The sequence below is a fragment of the Eschrichtius robustus genome, chromosome 10, assembly GCF_028021215.1.
Source record: "Eschrichtius robustus isolate mEscRob2 chromosome 10, mEscRob2.pri, whole genome shotgun sequence".
NCBI classification, from domain to species: domain Eukaryota; kingdom Metazoa; phylum Chordata; class Mammalia; order Artiodactyla; family Eschrichtiidae; genus Eschrichtius; species Eschrichtius robustus.
The window spans coordinates 77,209,384-77,226,943 of NC_090833.1; positions in this window are offsets into that span (position 1 = coordinate 77,209,384).

A 17,560-nucleotide genomic window follows, 5' to 3' on the forward strand; every position below is an offset into this window, starting at 1 on the left:
AAATTTACAATATAGTTTAAGCTGTTAGTTCCCTAGCTTACCACATATAGAATAAGTACATATGGGATATGAATGTTATCCAACACAACATGGCTCTGCATCATGAGGGTAGGTAATGCTTCAGTGTGGTTAGAAGGCTCTAAGTCATAAACTGATGTATCAGATCACCTTTTTTTTTTTTTTTTAAATAGGAATTACTAAACTCCACTAATTCACACTCAGGTTAACATTTTATTCCTATACTGCACAGGTCGAGGGACAATATATGAAAAGCTCTAAACCCAATGAAGATGATACTTTTCTTTCACCTCTATGATTTTAGGATATCTATGAAATCTCTAAATTTTATTATAAAATAGTTTTAAATAAAATGAAACAGATACTAATCAAATCCTACCAGGAGTCCAAAACAGAATGAGTTGTTATGATATACATAGGCTCACGTGATTCTTGACAGAGTTGTGTTTCCAGTGGCTAAATGAATTTCAGTGATCGTTTATTCCTGAGGGTACCATGGATGGGATTATGCATTTGAACAAAAGTCTTAATTATGATACACTTACTGAGTTGTCAGTGTACACAAGCTTTTAATCACATTACTCATGAAATAAATACAAAGCCAGGAGTCTGCTGTCAGCACAATGATAACTCTATCTGATCAGAGCCAAACAGATGACTGATTCTATTTGTCTAGCTCTGTCAGACATGTAAGTGCCACTTTCCAGAGGTGACATGGTTGCTTGCACACTGTCACAGGAGCCAATAGAGAAACAGTGGCATATCTTGGAAATTTCTCATCTGGTTGAGATTCTCTCAGATAATAAAAGTAATATCTGATTTATCTCTGTATATCTATTTATCTAGTGAAGGGCCTTGATAGAGAAGGCGTCCAATAATTATTTTTGAGTAATAACTATTCATTCCATAACTGTTTAAGAATTCTTGTAATAACTACACTATATATGAAAGGAGTTTCCTACCTCTTCTATCATTTCTGGGATTGGTAATCTGGTAAAGAGCCTATACTCCTGTTAAGTATTATCGAAGTACTTGATAGAATAAATTACAAATATAAGTGAAGTAAGAGTATGCATGCTTTGGAAAAAAATGGGGGTAATTTTGTTGATAAATGCATCTTGATGTGCATTATACACAATTTCATGCAATCTTAGGAAAAAAAGGATTTCAAAAAGAGAAGGGTTCTCAATAGAAAATATTTTCACCAAAGTTTGCAAATTTGAAGCTTTCCTCTTACTTCTCTGATAAGTTCTAATCCTCTGATACATTCCTAAATAAGTGTATGCATGTTTCTCTCTGGCTTCCATTCAGGCATCAGAGAGCCCCATATACTGTGTACCTCACCTTTCTCTCAAACTTCTTCCCCAAATTCCTCTTCCTTATGTGCAGCTTATTTTAACTAGGTGTTAAAACAATATGATTTTGCTAATATCCATTAATGTGACCATAATTAATAAGGTAATTTTCCAAGGAGCATTTGTCCTTTTTCAGGATAGTTGCTTACTCACCCACGTATATGTCTAATCACAAAGTTTTAGGCATCGTGACAAGTATTCTTGGAGGTGGCCCTATGAACATGATGTACCCCTCTTGCTATGACTAAATCTGGTCCTAGTTTTCAAATGACCCATGTGCTTATGTTTTCTATTAATTTTGTGAAAATGTTCTTTAAAAGACGCTAGCTTAATATTAATTATAAATTCACTACACACTGCATTAAAAATACCCAAAGTATATGTATATAGTTCCAATTTAACCTCTTTGAGGAATGAATTTTCTGGAGACTATATTACACTATGTGTAATATGCATTTTTAAACTACCTTTATGAAACGTGAGCACGCCAATTATTCTCGGCAAACGAATTTAACTAGTTTACACAGTTTATCCCTCCTGAAAACAAAATTACTTAGAAATTAGAAAAGATGAGAGCTTTAGCGCTCTAGTCAAGAAGTTCGTGTACATTCCCGCATTCTGAAAATACCTCTATGCGGACTCACACTGAAAATGCTACTTCCTTAGCAGAAGGAAGGGGTCCAGAGAGCTTTCATTCCTCACAAGTACATATGCCTCTTTTATCCCCCACCGATTTTAACAAACCTATCTCCACAGATACTTTGTTCCTCTTTCTTCTTCCTCTTAGTTACATTTTCCTTCACCCTTTTCCAATGTGTAATTGACTATCTCCTGTGTGCCTGCTGTGCTGAGGCCCTGTTGAGCTTGAGGGATATTCACAGAGGGCACATGTCATGTTCCATGTCTCTTGGGCATGTGTAGAACAGCACATTGAAAACTGTACCTTGTAGCTTGAACCATTAATAGGCTATGGAAAGCAATTTAAAGAAGGATTAGAGAATTTCTTAAATCATGGAATAGACTGCATGGGAATGGGGCAGAACACACAAGAGAGCATTTCCTGCATAAGGGTAAAGGGTAACCACTGTTCAATAGAACTTGTGAGTCACTGTGTGTGTGTGTGTGTGTGTGTGTGTGTGTGTGTGTGTGTGTGTGTGTAGTAGGTTGCAATGTGAAATATGTTACTTACTCTGGTTCATAGTCAAAGGGTTCAGAAAGCCACTTTAATTAAGGAAATGAGATCCAGTTGCAGTCTTCACAGCGGCAAAGTCTACTTCATCATCAAACGCAAATGGTGCTCCCTCTTTATAATCCAATATAGTGACTACTAGCTTTTCCCTCCTATGGCTAAACATGCCATAATATAATTTTTGATAGCTTATGTGACTAGTTTGTTTATTCAGCTATTCTTATAATGTTATTTTTAACCACACGTTATTCTTAATAAAGTTTAAACAAAAAGAGTGTTTCACACAGCTCACTGCATTCACGGGCATATCACAAAAATGAGAATCTTCTTTTGAATTACAGAGGGAGCTGACCTCAAGAGATTTAAGATCTCACATGATCAACAACTTTGCTTCCTTGCTACTTAGCCTGTTTGATCAAGAGTAAAGATAATCAAATACAAATTTAAAATGAAATAGATTTTAATAATATATGTATATTACCTCAATCCACACAGTTATTCATGAATCTAACCTAAGAATAAGGATCTTTATCATATATTTTCTTTCAAGAAATTTATTTAATTAAGAACACCTTATTGTATATATATCAAGCACTAAGTGCACATAAACTAACTGCAAATAAGCAATAAGATTTCCTTGGCAATCTCAAATAGCAATTCCATTTCCCCCACCATGTAGAAGTGGAATTTTATTTAATTTCTACATTGGCTATGAGAATCAGTACCCACTTGCTTTGCTACTTAGTCCTATAACTTTCTTGGGCTTCTAGGCAGCTATTAAATCTTGGGATTGGATTGGAATTCCTCTGAAAAAATTTGTCTTGGCATAACTCTTGTTTCTGTTTTCTATGGTACTTGATTTCACCTTTTTGACTGCTTGAGTTATATGCCCTTCTCTTTCACTTTCTGGGAAGATATGAAACAATGTCGTTAAAATCTCCATTGCTTTTCCTGTCTCAAAGAGAAGTAGTCCTACCCCACAGAATTCTCCAGCATCTTCATTGCCTGTCCAATTCTTCCATCCCTACCTTCTTTTAAATTCTTCAATTTACTTAAAAAAGTAAAATAATGAATTTATCATAGCTATTTCTGATTATCATCATCAGTATTGTGATGATTATTGTGGAAATATGCTTCCTATGATATTCACGTGATTTAAACAGTTAAGGTTATGACTTCTTTTTCTGAAACGATGCTTTAAAATATTCAGCGACGTAACTCACTTCAACTTCAAATACTGATTTTCCATATGGCTCCCAAGAGACGGCAGTTATGGTTATTTAAACATGTAATGAACAATAATGTTTTGTATAGGCAAGAAGTAGAACTTATGTATCAGGGGGGGTCCAGAGTTAACTTGACATATGAATAGCACATACACAGGTCTGAGCAAATAATAATTTACTCTAGATAGTGGTTATCAGCAGAACATTCAGTCCTGTTGCTCGTGTACCAGATGCAGCTGCTTTGACATTGGGAGGGAGTACGCACGAGAGCATTTGCAGGGCTGCACGGATTAGCCAAAGTTTTGAGGACAGAGTTCACACAAGGACAGCACTTTGTCAGAATTTAATATTTGGTGAACAAGCTGGTCTCAAATCTGATGTTAGTAATCTTCCAGCCAGTGTGGGCGTCTGTCTTCCCGGCAGTGAAGTTACATGTGCTCTGCCACCATAAATACCCTTGCTGCACTCTCTCTTTTTTTTCTGTGAAGACTTCCTGATGCCGTTTAGGTGAGTGCTCTGAAGCTGTCTCTGCTGGCTTCTGATTTTCATTTGCCCCATTTAATTTTAAATTAATGTATAGTATTCTTTAACTTCTACTTTTACCACAGGTGTTTTTATGGTAGAACTGTGTTCCCCAAAAAGATATGTTCAAGTCCAAAGCCCTGATACCTTTAAATGTGACCTTACTTGGCAACAGGGTCTTTGCAGATGTAATCAAGTAAGGTCACAGTGGAATACAGTAGACCCTAAATCCAGTTTGACTGGTGTGCTTATAAGAAAAGGAGGAGAAACAGACACATGAGAAAAACACCATGCAACAGTGGAGACAGAGGTTAGAGTGATGCACCTCCAAGCCAAGGACACCAAGGACCGCCAGCATGTGTGAGAAGGTTAGGATTAAGCTGTTATTCTACAGGAACTCAGAATTTCAACCACCTTTATAGTTGTATTGACAAGAAAGAGACTGGGGACTAAAATAGCCGCTAGAGGACTGAATGCGGAAGAGCAAGAGAAACACACACACACACACACACACACACACAATAAAGAAAGAGAAGGAATGGCGAAACTTTGAGCAATGAAGCTGGGTTTCCTCCCTTCTGGAGGTGACAGTTGGGAAGGTGACTGTGCTTTGCTTTTTCTGAGACTTAGAAGCTTAAAAAATGTAGCGATTATATCTTGGATACTTTATGGTTTTTCGAGAATCTAATCTAGGGTCAAGCAGGAGAGGTTATGAGCAGCAGCTCCATAGCACCTCGGAGCCTTTGTCTTTTCTCTAATCCCAAAGTTAATCTTGGTTATGCATCGTGTAGGTCAATGCCAGGTCATATAGAAACGAAAGCCTACATTTGAAGGAGAAAATCGCTCTCACTAGGTTTCATTTTACTACAGTCTTTATTATTTGCCTAGAAAAGTTCCCCTTGGAACAATCTCCCTAATAGCTCCAAGTTATCTATTTCATGATCTACAAAATCTAAATTGGCTCCATTCCTATTTAAAATGACACTTTCTCCCCTTCCTCTTCCATTTCAAACTTCTTCCACCTCATTTTATAAGCTAAGAAAAGCTCCCTGACTTATTGCCCCTAAAGTACTAACTAAATGTTTCCCATAAAAATTTCATTAAATGAGGTATACAGAAAAGAGAAATTATCCCATGTATATATTTTAGATTTATTATCTTTCAGTTAAATTTCAATTTATATGAGTACATGCTTATTTTACCCTTTAATTAGTGATAATATTTACAATATATATTATATATTATAAATAAAATATATGTAACATATGTATTTAAAAGATAGACTTGAATTACCAATCCAGAATTTAAAACTTCACTAATCTTCCCATGAACACCCTCATTGAGAAATTTCTGGTAAATCAATGTTTAGATAGCATATTGAGAAATAGCACAAATTAAAGGAAGTGCAGTTATTGACCATTATGTGGTGCAACACCATGTTGCACACATTCTACCCTATACACAGTATTATTTAATTCATTTACTGTGTCAGAGAGATGTACCTATATCTACTGAGACACACAGAATGCAAATACTTCCCTGGGTTACAGAACTAGCAAGAGGAAAAGCTGGAATATAAATTCAACTCTGTACTGCAACAAATCTAAGTCTATGTTCTTTCTACTCTTCCATCTGCGTGTGTGTGTGTGTGTGTGTGTGTGTGTGTGTGTGTGTGTGTACCCACAAACGTATACATCAGTGATTAAGAACACTGACTCAAGTCAGTTTCCTTGGATTCAAGTTGCAGCTCCATGTATCATCTATGTCTCCTTGGGCAAGTTAACTAATCTTTTTATTTATATTTATTTATTTATTTATTTATTTAACATTTTTATTGGAGAATAGTTGATTTACAATGTTGTGTTAGTTTCAGGTGTACAGCAAAGAGAACCAGTTATACATATACATATATCCACTCTTTTTTAGATTCTTTTCCCATATAGCCATTACAGAGTATTCAGTAGAGTTCCCTGTGCTATACAGTAGGTTCTTGTTAGTTATCTATTTTATACATAGTAGTGTGTATATGTCAATCCCAATCTCCCTATTTACCCCTCCCCTCATGTTAATTCATCTTTATGGGGCTCACCTTCCTAGGGTATAAAATGGGGTTAGTAATAGTCCTTTTTTTGTAGGACTATTGTAAACATTAAATAAGTTAATATTTCTTTAATTTTTAGAAAGTACTTGCCACATGCTAAGCGCAAAAATCAGTACCATAAGCTGTAAGTATTAGTTTATTCATACAAATACTTAGGTGTTTCTTTGTGTGTATAGAGTCATCATGATGGTGATTATATAAACCACAAAATATTAAATACAAAGTGCCCAATTTTATTGTTAATATAAAATGTATTGTTTTCACAAGATTTTATGAGTTAAAAGCACTATACATGAATATGGCAAAAAAATTTACTCAGCAATTTCTTAGCACACACATTATATAGGTTCAATTATAAAACTTTAACAAGAAGTCAGGATTATCTTACAAATGTATCTACTATATTTACTATGAAATACTCATTTACATATATTTTGCATATATTACATATATACATATATATCTGCCTGAATATGTATAACAAACTATGGGAAAACTAGAGAAGCTATACAGATTGATAGAAAATATGCTAATTTTTAGGAGATTTGAATTAAACCTAATCTCTGTTTTTCTGTGTTTCAGTCTACACTAACAATCAATTAGCAAATGATTGCTATTATATTTAAAAAGGGCTATTATTTTAATGTCATATTTTTTGATGCCTAGTACAGTGCCTAGCACAGTCAATACTCAGTAAATATTTAGTGGATTTATCGACTGTTCTTAAGGAAATTATAACATGTAGACAACAAGAATGTCATAATCTTCATTATTTAACGTCCAAACACATGGGGAACTATTTGATAATACCTTTGCCAGTTTCTTGCCGCATATTCTTTTCCTTTGAGAAAAAAAGAAAATTTCCGATTCAGGGCTCCAACTGCTATGCCAACTAATACTAATACATCAGTTCTTGTTTTTACTCTCAGCCTAAAGACAGACTCACCGACAAGATGAAAAGCCATATAATTTACACATCACTTACTTTAGTCCAAAATGTCCCTAAGTGTCTGGCATCCAGACCTTTAGGAAAAACTTTGAGGATTAGTCTGTTACCTAAATCTTATCAGATATGCTTCACAGGCAAGGCATAAAAACTATTAGTAAAAGGGAAATACAGTCTTTGGGCATATGGTTTAGGAATGTGCTCTGGACTATTAATGAACAAGTAATCAAGTTACCTTTCCTTTCCTTTTTTTTTTCCTCCTCTCTTGTAGAAAAAGTACGGAGTAGTAGACCTTAACTGAGTAAAGGTGGGTTTTCTTAACTATCTTTATTGATTAAATATTCAACAATAAGCAGTGTAGAGTTGTGTTACCTGACACGAACAAAGGAGCCAGAGCCTCTAAATCAAACACAGGAAAAGCCAAGATAAATGAATGAAAAACCTCATCTGTAAAACAGAGGCTGGAGACCAGATGCGCTCCCAGGTCCCTTGATGCTTTAATGCCGCATTAGCAGTATTAGCTTTGTAAAATGGTAATGCAGTAGCGATGGAAATCAGGCACCACAGATTACTGCTCATGCTACTTCAATCAGCAGAATAGGTTAAACTCTAAAAGTGATCTTACTAAGCATGAGATTTCTGAATGTTGAGCTGGGGAGAATTAATTTTGTTTATGATTCATAAGTGTAATTATTTTGATACAAGCTATGATGAAATCTTCAATCGATATATAATTTAAAGAGACTTTGTGAAAGGTAATAGAAAAGATTTTGGAAGGTCAACAAAGTTGTAGTAAAACTATGTACTTGATACTGAACACTTCTTCACAGGTCACGTCATATAAGGAATTTCACTAGTCGCCAGTGAAATATTGGGGCCATCTGCTGAATCCCATTGATAAGGCACTTTATTCAGTACACACAGTTGTAAACTTTTGGACTATGGGAATTTTCATTTTGGAGTTTTCTGCACTCCATTATGTACATTATTTCCCAAAATATAGGCCTGAATAATTAAAGGATCCTCCAATATGATGGCAAATATACCTATAATATAAGAGGGTTTTTTAACATATGCAGCAGTTGTTGGCAGTGCTCACAGCCATATCAGTGTGTGTTTGTGTGTGTGTGTGTGTGTCTGTTTGTGCTCCCCTCACCTCATTTCCAGGTTATCTACATTTGTATACCTGAAAGCTCTTTTGCTGTAACCTTGGAAGTTTAGGATAGAGAGGCAGGCTAGAAATACAAGGCAATTAACACCTCCCTGGGAGCAGCCCTCAACTAGTATTCTCAGAAATTGGTGGGTCAATGCATCAGCCTACCCTTGCCATAAGTAGATAAATCGAGGCATGTGCTTTGCAGCATTTCACAGGGGGAGTGAGTTTCAGTCAACCGTATGGAAGCCAGCTGTCACCCCTCCCCTTTGGCACCTTTCTATTTCCCTTCCATGCTCCATGCACTTTCCAAATAAACTATTTGAACTCTCATTCTGCTTCTGAAAGAACCAAAACTTAGACAATGTGCCTCTACATTCTTTAAATAAACATTTGCTTAGTACCTCATGTGTTCTAGTTACTAGATATACAGCAGTCCCTGCTTTAATGGTGGATAAAAAGAAAAAGAAAAAAATAAAGAGAGGAAGGGAGAGAGGGAAGAAGAAAGGGATGGGGAGGGAAAAAGGAAGAAAGGAAGGAAACACAGGTGTGTGTGGAAGGAGGGAGGGAGGGAAGGAGGGAGGGAGGGAAAACAAAGGAATAGGAAATCAAGGGAGTGCAGAGGATGGGGAATAGGGTTATGATGACCAGGGAAGACCTCACTTATGATATTGGAACAGAGGCAAGGAAATGAACAGGTTATTCATGTTAGTGTTGGTAGAAGAAATGTTCTTGGCTTAGAAAACAGTGGTGCAAATGTCTTAAGTCAGAAATATGCTGACATTTTAGATAAAGAGCAAGGAGAACAACATGTCTGGAATGAAGTAAACAGGAGAGTAATAAGAGGAAGTCAGGGAATATTTTGCAGGGACAGCTTAAGGACCTTCGCTTACATGCTGAGTGAAAAGAGAAGCCACAGAAGGTTCTGATAAGAGGAGTAATGTGATCTAACTTGAGTTCTAACACCATCACTCTGGCAGTATTGAGAAGAGCCTGGGGGATTCTGGGCACATTTTGATGGCAGAACCAACAGGATTTGCTAAAGGGTTAAAAATGAGGTGGGGGGACTTCCCTGGTGGTTCAGTGGTGAAGACTCCGTGCTTCCACTGCAGGGGGCACGAGCTCAATCCCTGGTCAGGAACTAAGATCCCACATGCCACAGCGTGGCTTAAAAAAAAAAAAATGAGGTGGGAAAGAAAGGGAGGATTCAGGGATAATCCTAAGGTTTTCGATTTCAGTAGCTGGATGGCAGGAGATAAGGGAAACTACAGAAGGACCAGGAATTTGATTATGGACATGTTCAGTCTACAATCTCTTTGAAATCCAAGTGAATAAGTTAAGTATGCAGGTGGACCTAAGAAGCTAGAATTTCTTAAGAGTTAAGGGCTGGAGATATACATTTAAGAATTGTCAGCATGGAGAGGTAACTTGAAAGCCCTAAGAACTGATGAAATCATCTGGGGAGAGAATAGAGAAGAGAACACTTCTGAGGACTGAGCCCTGAGCACACCTATATTCACAGGTTCTGGATGATGAGGATGAGACAGCAAAGGACACTGAGAAGAAGCAGGGAATGAAGGAGGAAGAGGACCAAAACATAACAGTCTGTATTTTTGTCTACTTTTCTGTAAGTTAAAAATTTTCTAAAATAGACATATATTCCTGTTATTTAAAAAAATTAAACAGGTAAGTTTTTGTGCTCCCACAATAACTAAAATATAATACAATTTTTTAAACTAAAGTTCACAACAATTTTCTTACTTATTATGTAAAATCTAATATTACTGTTAAATATAAAATTAAAAAAAAATTTTTTCTGTGAATGAGGTTACAGACCACATATATTTAGATTTCTCTAAAACAGCTAATACCAGGGAATATATGAAGCTAAAGTTGAGATAAATGTGGTTAACTTCAAATTGTAATGTACATACGTATCATCTTGTAAGCCTACTCATATATATTTTTTCAGATTGAAGAGGTCCAAGAAGGAATCTGCATTTTAAATAAGAATCCTGAGAATTTTCACTTTACAGAGGAGAAAAACAAAACAGTCTTCGAGGGATTAAGTTATGCAAGTTTTCACAGCTACTAAGCAGTGAAATTGGTATCTGAATGCAGATGATACAAGCAAAATACATAATTAGGCATTAAAGGAACGCATCATTCTTTTAGAAAAAGCTGAATTATTTTAAATAAAAATGGCATAATCTACATACATGATCAAAAAAAAGTCATATGAAAATGCTTGCTTTATAAGGCATAGTAGTATAATGGAAAATGAAGAAAGTCCGTGATTTTGCACCCAAACTCTACCATTTAGTAATTGTGTGGCAATAAGCAATTTACCCGACCTACCTAAGACTCAATTTCCTCATCTGTAAAACAGAAACATCTATCCTCACAGTGCTTACAATGGTTTCAAAACTCAACTAAAACATTGATTTCTTAATCTAGAATGTGCTGTTTTTCTGAAGTGCGGAGTCATCATATATGTATACTAAATGTGAATTACTGTACACATATAAAATTATTAGAAGCAAAATTAAATGCTTCCCAATAAATGGATGCAAACCAAATAGCCCCTTATATTCAGACGTAGCTGAGTCTAAGCACCGTTTGCAGAGGGGTGAATTTCTTCTTCAGTAGTCCCAGTCATGTGTTGTCTCCATGGCTTGGTCTGGCACCTCCTGGGAGCCATTCACACTATCTCCAGGTTCTAAGAACTGGGATCTTTATTTTTTCCCTTTTAGTCATTAGGAGAGACAAGCTTCACTCGATTTGACTCTGTGAGAAAGTTCTTGTCTTCTGCAGGTCTATCCCAAGATGTATACAATTGTGAAAGGTGAACAGAATGAAATCTTTCAAGAAGTAATGGTCACCTTCCATATTCTAGCCAGTGTGTCTCCAGAAACATCAGCAAGATCATTAAGGCATTATTAATTTCACAAAACATTAAAAATATAAATGAATTTAATAATTGGCCATGATCCCTTGGCCACCTTTAAATGAGCATCCATCACCTACATAGACATCCACATAGACATGTGTCCATGCTTTGTGAACAGATTAGGCTCACTTCCTTTAGCACTTTACCATTCATTTGCCACTTTTTTTTAAAGTAATAAACATCATACCTCAAGAAGTAATTCTTCATAAAAAGACGTTAGTTAACATCTATTCATTAGCTAAGAAATAGGAAATTATTTTTAATGGATCAACCAACTTAAATGCCAATGGCACAACTTGTAAACATTGCTGAAAATCTATGGGGAAAAGAGACAAAAATAAATAATGGCAGAAATGACAATATGTCTTCACCTTTATGAGTGCTATGTGTCAGACACCGTGACATGTACCCTTTGGCTGCATCATTCAATTTAATGATCAAAACAACTTAAGAGTATTATTTAATTATGCATAATTAGATAAACAGAATTTTAAAAGTTAACAATTACGTAAGTTCACCTAGACAGTAAATAGTGGAACCAGATTTACATCACAGGTGAACCAACTCCAGAACTTTCCCTTTTAACCATTGCAAGTTACTGTCTCTTGTTGTCTCTACTGTGCTTTTTCATGAGTTGGAGGATATTATCATTCTTCCATTGGTAATTAACAAAATGGTAAATAACATTAGATATGTATAGCATTATCATTAACTACCATTACTATTCCTAGTAACAGGAAATTTTTGATTTGAAATAACTGTAACAAAATACCTACTTTTATTTTTAGTCACCTGAAGATATCTTTCATACGTTTGGTATGGAACAGTGACTAAATCTATCCATATTATACTTTGACTCTCTGGAAACCATATTTAATTTTAGGATTTCAGGAAAAGTTCTTTTCTATTAGTGATGGATAAAATCTCTATAGTTCATCCAGCCAGTTCATCTTCTTGTTTCCTCGAAATTCTTAATTTCAGCCATCCCAAGATAACTGCAGTTAAAAAAGCTTTTGGCAAGGGAAGCCTTAGACACAAGTTTTAGATTACTTCTCCCCACCCTAGTTTGTAAAATGGGAAAATCTTGTATTGACTACAATTGTTCTGTTAACACACAGGGAGGGAGAAGCCATTTATTCAAACAGATTTTTCTAACTTCAATTGTTCCCCAGTGTAAAAAACAGGCACTTTGAGAAACTCATTCCCTTTTTTCAGACCTCTTGGGAAGTTTGCAAGAACTACTCCAATGTGCTAAATGGCACCCTAGTTAACTCTGAAAATGCATGTACCTAACAAAATATCCCACTCACTTTTCAGATGTAGCTTATTCTTTAGGGAGAACATCTAATTTAATATTTTATTATGAGTTTCTCTTGGTGGTTCACTTTATAGCTCTTTAGTTGCTATAGCTATAAAATGATCTAGATTAGCATAGAGCAACCCAAGACAACAATGTAAAGAACCCTGAAACATTTTCCACAGTAGTGTAATTCCTTAGACTATGAAACATGGAAATATAGTCACTTGAGTGCTGGATGCCTTTCAAATGTAATATTATGAGAACTTTGCTTTTATTGTAGGATAAGAACAAAGAACTCATAATTAACTTGTAGTCTAGTAGCTGACAAAATGAAAAGGGCCTCAGCCCCAGATTCAATTAACATATTATATCCTTATTGACGTGTAGAAGTATATTGCCTTGATTTAAATAAATCTCATCATATTTCCATTGGGAGCACAGAAATTTCAACATTTTATATGGAGGTCCATGTTATACTTTGATTAGCAGGAAAATACTATAACAGGCAAATTTTATATGTAGTGCCTAATGTGTTCTCAACTATCTAGACATCTTAATATTAATTCCTTATCAGACACTTCATTCTCTTACTAATTCTCCTTTATACACTCCTCAAAATCTTTACTGCCTACTTGACTTTCTGACATTTAACATTTTCTTACTGGTTCTTCATTTCCTTTCTCTCAATTTCCTTCTCTCTCTTTAAGCACATGTACATACAAATTGATTCATTTTTCCCCAGTCATTCCTTCAATAAAACTAGTTACTTACTGGACTTCCCTGGTGGCACAGTGGTTAAGAATCCGCCTGCCAATGCAGGGAACACGGGTTCGAGCCCTGGTCTGGGAATATCCCACATGCCGCAGAGCAACTAAGCCCGTGTGCCACAAATACTGAGGCTGCACTCTAGAGTCTGCGAGCCACAACTACTGAGCCCACGTGCCATGACTACTGAAGCCCACGCGCCTGGAGCCCGTGCTCTGCAACAAGAGAAGCCACCGCAATGAGAAGCCCGCGCACCGCAATGAAGAGTAGCCCCTGCTCACCGCAACTAGAAAAAGCCCGTGTGCAGCAACGGAGACCCACCGCAGCCAAAAATAAATAAATAAATGAATTCATTAAAAAAAAAAAAAAAAAAAAAACTGGTTACTTACTATGAGCTATTCAGCATATATGTTATGGAGGCCCACGTTTCTTATTTCCTTCTTAGAGAAGATCATAGGAAAGTGCAGTACAGCTAAATCCACATGAGTAAGTCTTTACCACCACGTCTGGCCAGCAATTAATATTTGATGTCTAAGCCAAACTAAAATGGACATAAATAACTGAAATATCTTGTCCCAGAGACTTCCCAGACCAAACTGCCATTAGGTCAGGCTGGGTCAGACGACATCAGTTCATCAGGCTATTTTGGGTTAGCACCTCAGGACTACTCTAGTCCTACGTGTCAGTGCTGCAAAATAACAATAAATACTGCAAGTATATAGCAGCTTATATTTGAACAGTGCTTTATGTTCTTCAAAACACTTTTACATATCTCCTCTCTTTTCTTGTTGCTAATACTATGAAGTATAAGTGATGTAGACAAAACAAATGAAATATTATAGCCATCCTTTATACAAGGAAACAAAGACCAAGAAAGAATAAGTGATTTGCTCAAAACCCAATTAATAAGGATTATGGCCTAAACCCAATTTCTGGTCAAATGTTCCTAATAAAATACTATTGCGTGTCTGACTTACACAGGCACACTTAGTTAGAACAGAAATTGAGATAGTCAAGTTCTCACATTGGGCGAGCTGGTGGAGAGGTGGGGTGGAGATTTGGTACTCTGGTTGTACCAGCTTCTCAGGGGAAGGAGGAAGCAGGGCCTGCACCACAGGTGAGCAGTAAGTGTGTAAAAAGCAATGACCCTCTGATTAACTTCTTGCTTTCACCTTGTTCCTCTAACATCTTCCGGTCAGAGTCTTAACAATCAATCTGACCCAAATTATCACAAAGAAACAAAAGGAAACCCTTTTTAAAACTGTGTTCCACCCTCATGTTCACTGCAGGATTAGTCACCGTAGCCAAGACCTGGAAACAACTAAATGTCCTTTGATGGATGAATGGATAAAGAACATATATGAAATAGAATATTAGTCAGCCTTAAAAGAAGGAAACCCTGCCATTTGTGACAGCATGGGGGGACCTGGAGGACATTATGCTAAGTGAACACAGAAAGCAAGTACTGCACGATCTCACTTATATATGGAATCTAAAATAGTTAAACACATAGAAGAGAGTAGAATGGTGCTTGCCAGGGTCTGTGGGGAGGGGGAAATGGGGAGGTGTTGGTCAAATGGTACAAAGTTTCCATTATGCGAAATAAGCCTTGGAGGTGTACTATTTAGGAAGAAAAAACAAGAATGTATTCCACCGCTCCCACCACTGGCTCACCCTTGCTACACTTCTCAACTGTCTTAATACGTTCTAAAGATGGTCCCCTTGTTTGTTTTGGTAGTATCACTCACCCCACTGGACTTAATAATTCTTGAAAGGTCTGTCAAAATATTAAATTATGCATGTGTGTTTGAACATTTAACATATACCTCCTACACTGTGGTCTATATCAGGGGGTCAGCACATTTTTTCCATAAAGGGCCAGCTAGTAATAGTTTAAGCTTTGCAGATCATAAACTTTGTTGCAACTACTCAACTCTGCCATTAGAGTACAAAAGAAACTATAGAAAATAAGTAAAGAATGAGCACGGCTGTGTTTCACCAAGACTCTATTTACAAAATAGGTGGCAGGCTGGATTTGGCTGACAGATACAATTTGCAGACCCTTGCCATATATAAAGTCAATGTCAAACCACAGGACATTTTTCTCCACCAGGACAACCTACAGGTTTTTAAAAAATAGCTTAATGCCTGTACATCCTCCTCATTGCCTACAGAAGGTCCGGAGTTCCTCTCTTTTTGAAGAGTCTCATGTTGATTTCTTGCTTCAGAGGGGAGGTGCCAGCCTATGCTCACCATCCTCATAATTCCAAGTGCTTATTTCCATCTACTTTATTAGAATCTTCATATCTTGAAATATTCTATGTAGTATTTTCTCCATGTAGTCTATAATTTTTATTCTCTCTGATCTGCTAATGCACACAAAGAATTCAAGCTCCTTCATGTTCTCAACCATGGCCACCATGTTACCTTCATAAAACATAATGGTCAATTCAACCTTCCTAACTTCCAACTCTCTACTCTCTTACTATACGTACCTCCCAAACCTTACTATTGTACCATGCCTGAACTATGCATATCAGTAATTCTTTTCAAAATATTACTCTTTAGAGTTTCTGGTTCTGGCATATACATTCCTTAGTCCAGTAACTAGGCTCTTCAAGAAGTTCTTTATTTGTTGAATTTTCAAACCTATATAATATAGTGTCTACGGCTCAGGGCTTGGCACAAAATACTTGTTCACTTCCCTCAGTTGGTGGTGTTACCATGTTACCACACCAAAAACTACTGGATTTCTCAGGGTTCCCAGTGAGGAAGGAAGCAAGATGGGCCGTGATGCATATCAACCAGTCAGTTCAGGGGTTTTCAGCTGAATAATCTTTCCAACTCTGCCAGTACTGAGATCTGCAGTCAAATGATCCCTGTGCCCTTCATCCTTCACAATGTATATACTGACTAGAACATTAAAGCAAGAAGCCTAAATGTTTGAAATTATAGTAGCTTTTGTTCACCCTCTACCTTAGATCACTATGGAAACATAAAATATAAGCCAACAGAACATTTTATACTTTTACTCAAGTAAAGCTATCAGTAAGAGAGAAAATCAACAAGTGTGGTCATTTTTACCACCTAGTACGGAATCCTGTGATTTCGAAGCCGGTAAGAAATAACAAAATTCTTCCATTAACCCAAATTCTCAGGCCAAAATATAAAGCATCTATAACCACTTCACAAATACCTCCCAATTTTATTTTTGAGAGATGTATTTGTTCATGAATCTAATTTTTCAAAATGGTATAAAATATTAATGGGATACTTCATGCTAAAATGAATGCAATAATTGACCAATAAAACTGAATAGCTAGAAAATCCAACTTCTACATATGAGGTCACTCTTTAGTGGCTGTAGCTTACTAGTGTCTGTATGCTTTCTTCTGTGGCTTATTTGTATGACTTTTGTGACCTGACTCTTCCAGGAGCCCAAATCAAGTCAGAGAGTGACACTATACTTCAATCCATCTCTAAATATCCCTGATGCCTTCACCCTCTATTTATTTTGTGGCATACTGTAATTATGCTATACAAGGTTGGATGTTCAAAACATGTACGTTTTATTTTCACTTTCAAACATGCTGTTTTAAAAATTAATTAGGGGCCTTCCCTGGTGGTCCAGTGGTTAAGAATTTGCTTTCCAATGCAGGGGACGTGGGTTTGATCCCTGGTCGGGGAACTAAGATCCTACATGCCGTAGGGCAACTAAGCCCGCATGCTGCAACTACTGAGCATGCGTGCTCTAGAGCCCATGTGCCACAACTAGAGAGCCTGCGTGCCACAACTACTGAGCCCCACATGCTCTGGAGCCTGTGCGCCACAACTAGAGAATCCCATGCACTGCAACTAGGGAGAAGTCCACAATGAAGAGCCCACGTGCCACACCAGAAGATCCACATGCAGCAATTGGAACCTGACACAGCCAAATAAATAAATAAATAATTGATTTTTTTTAAAAAGTAATAAAATAAAAATTAATTAGGACTGATCTGAATACCCTGTTTATTTATTTCTTTGTATTTGCTT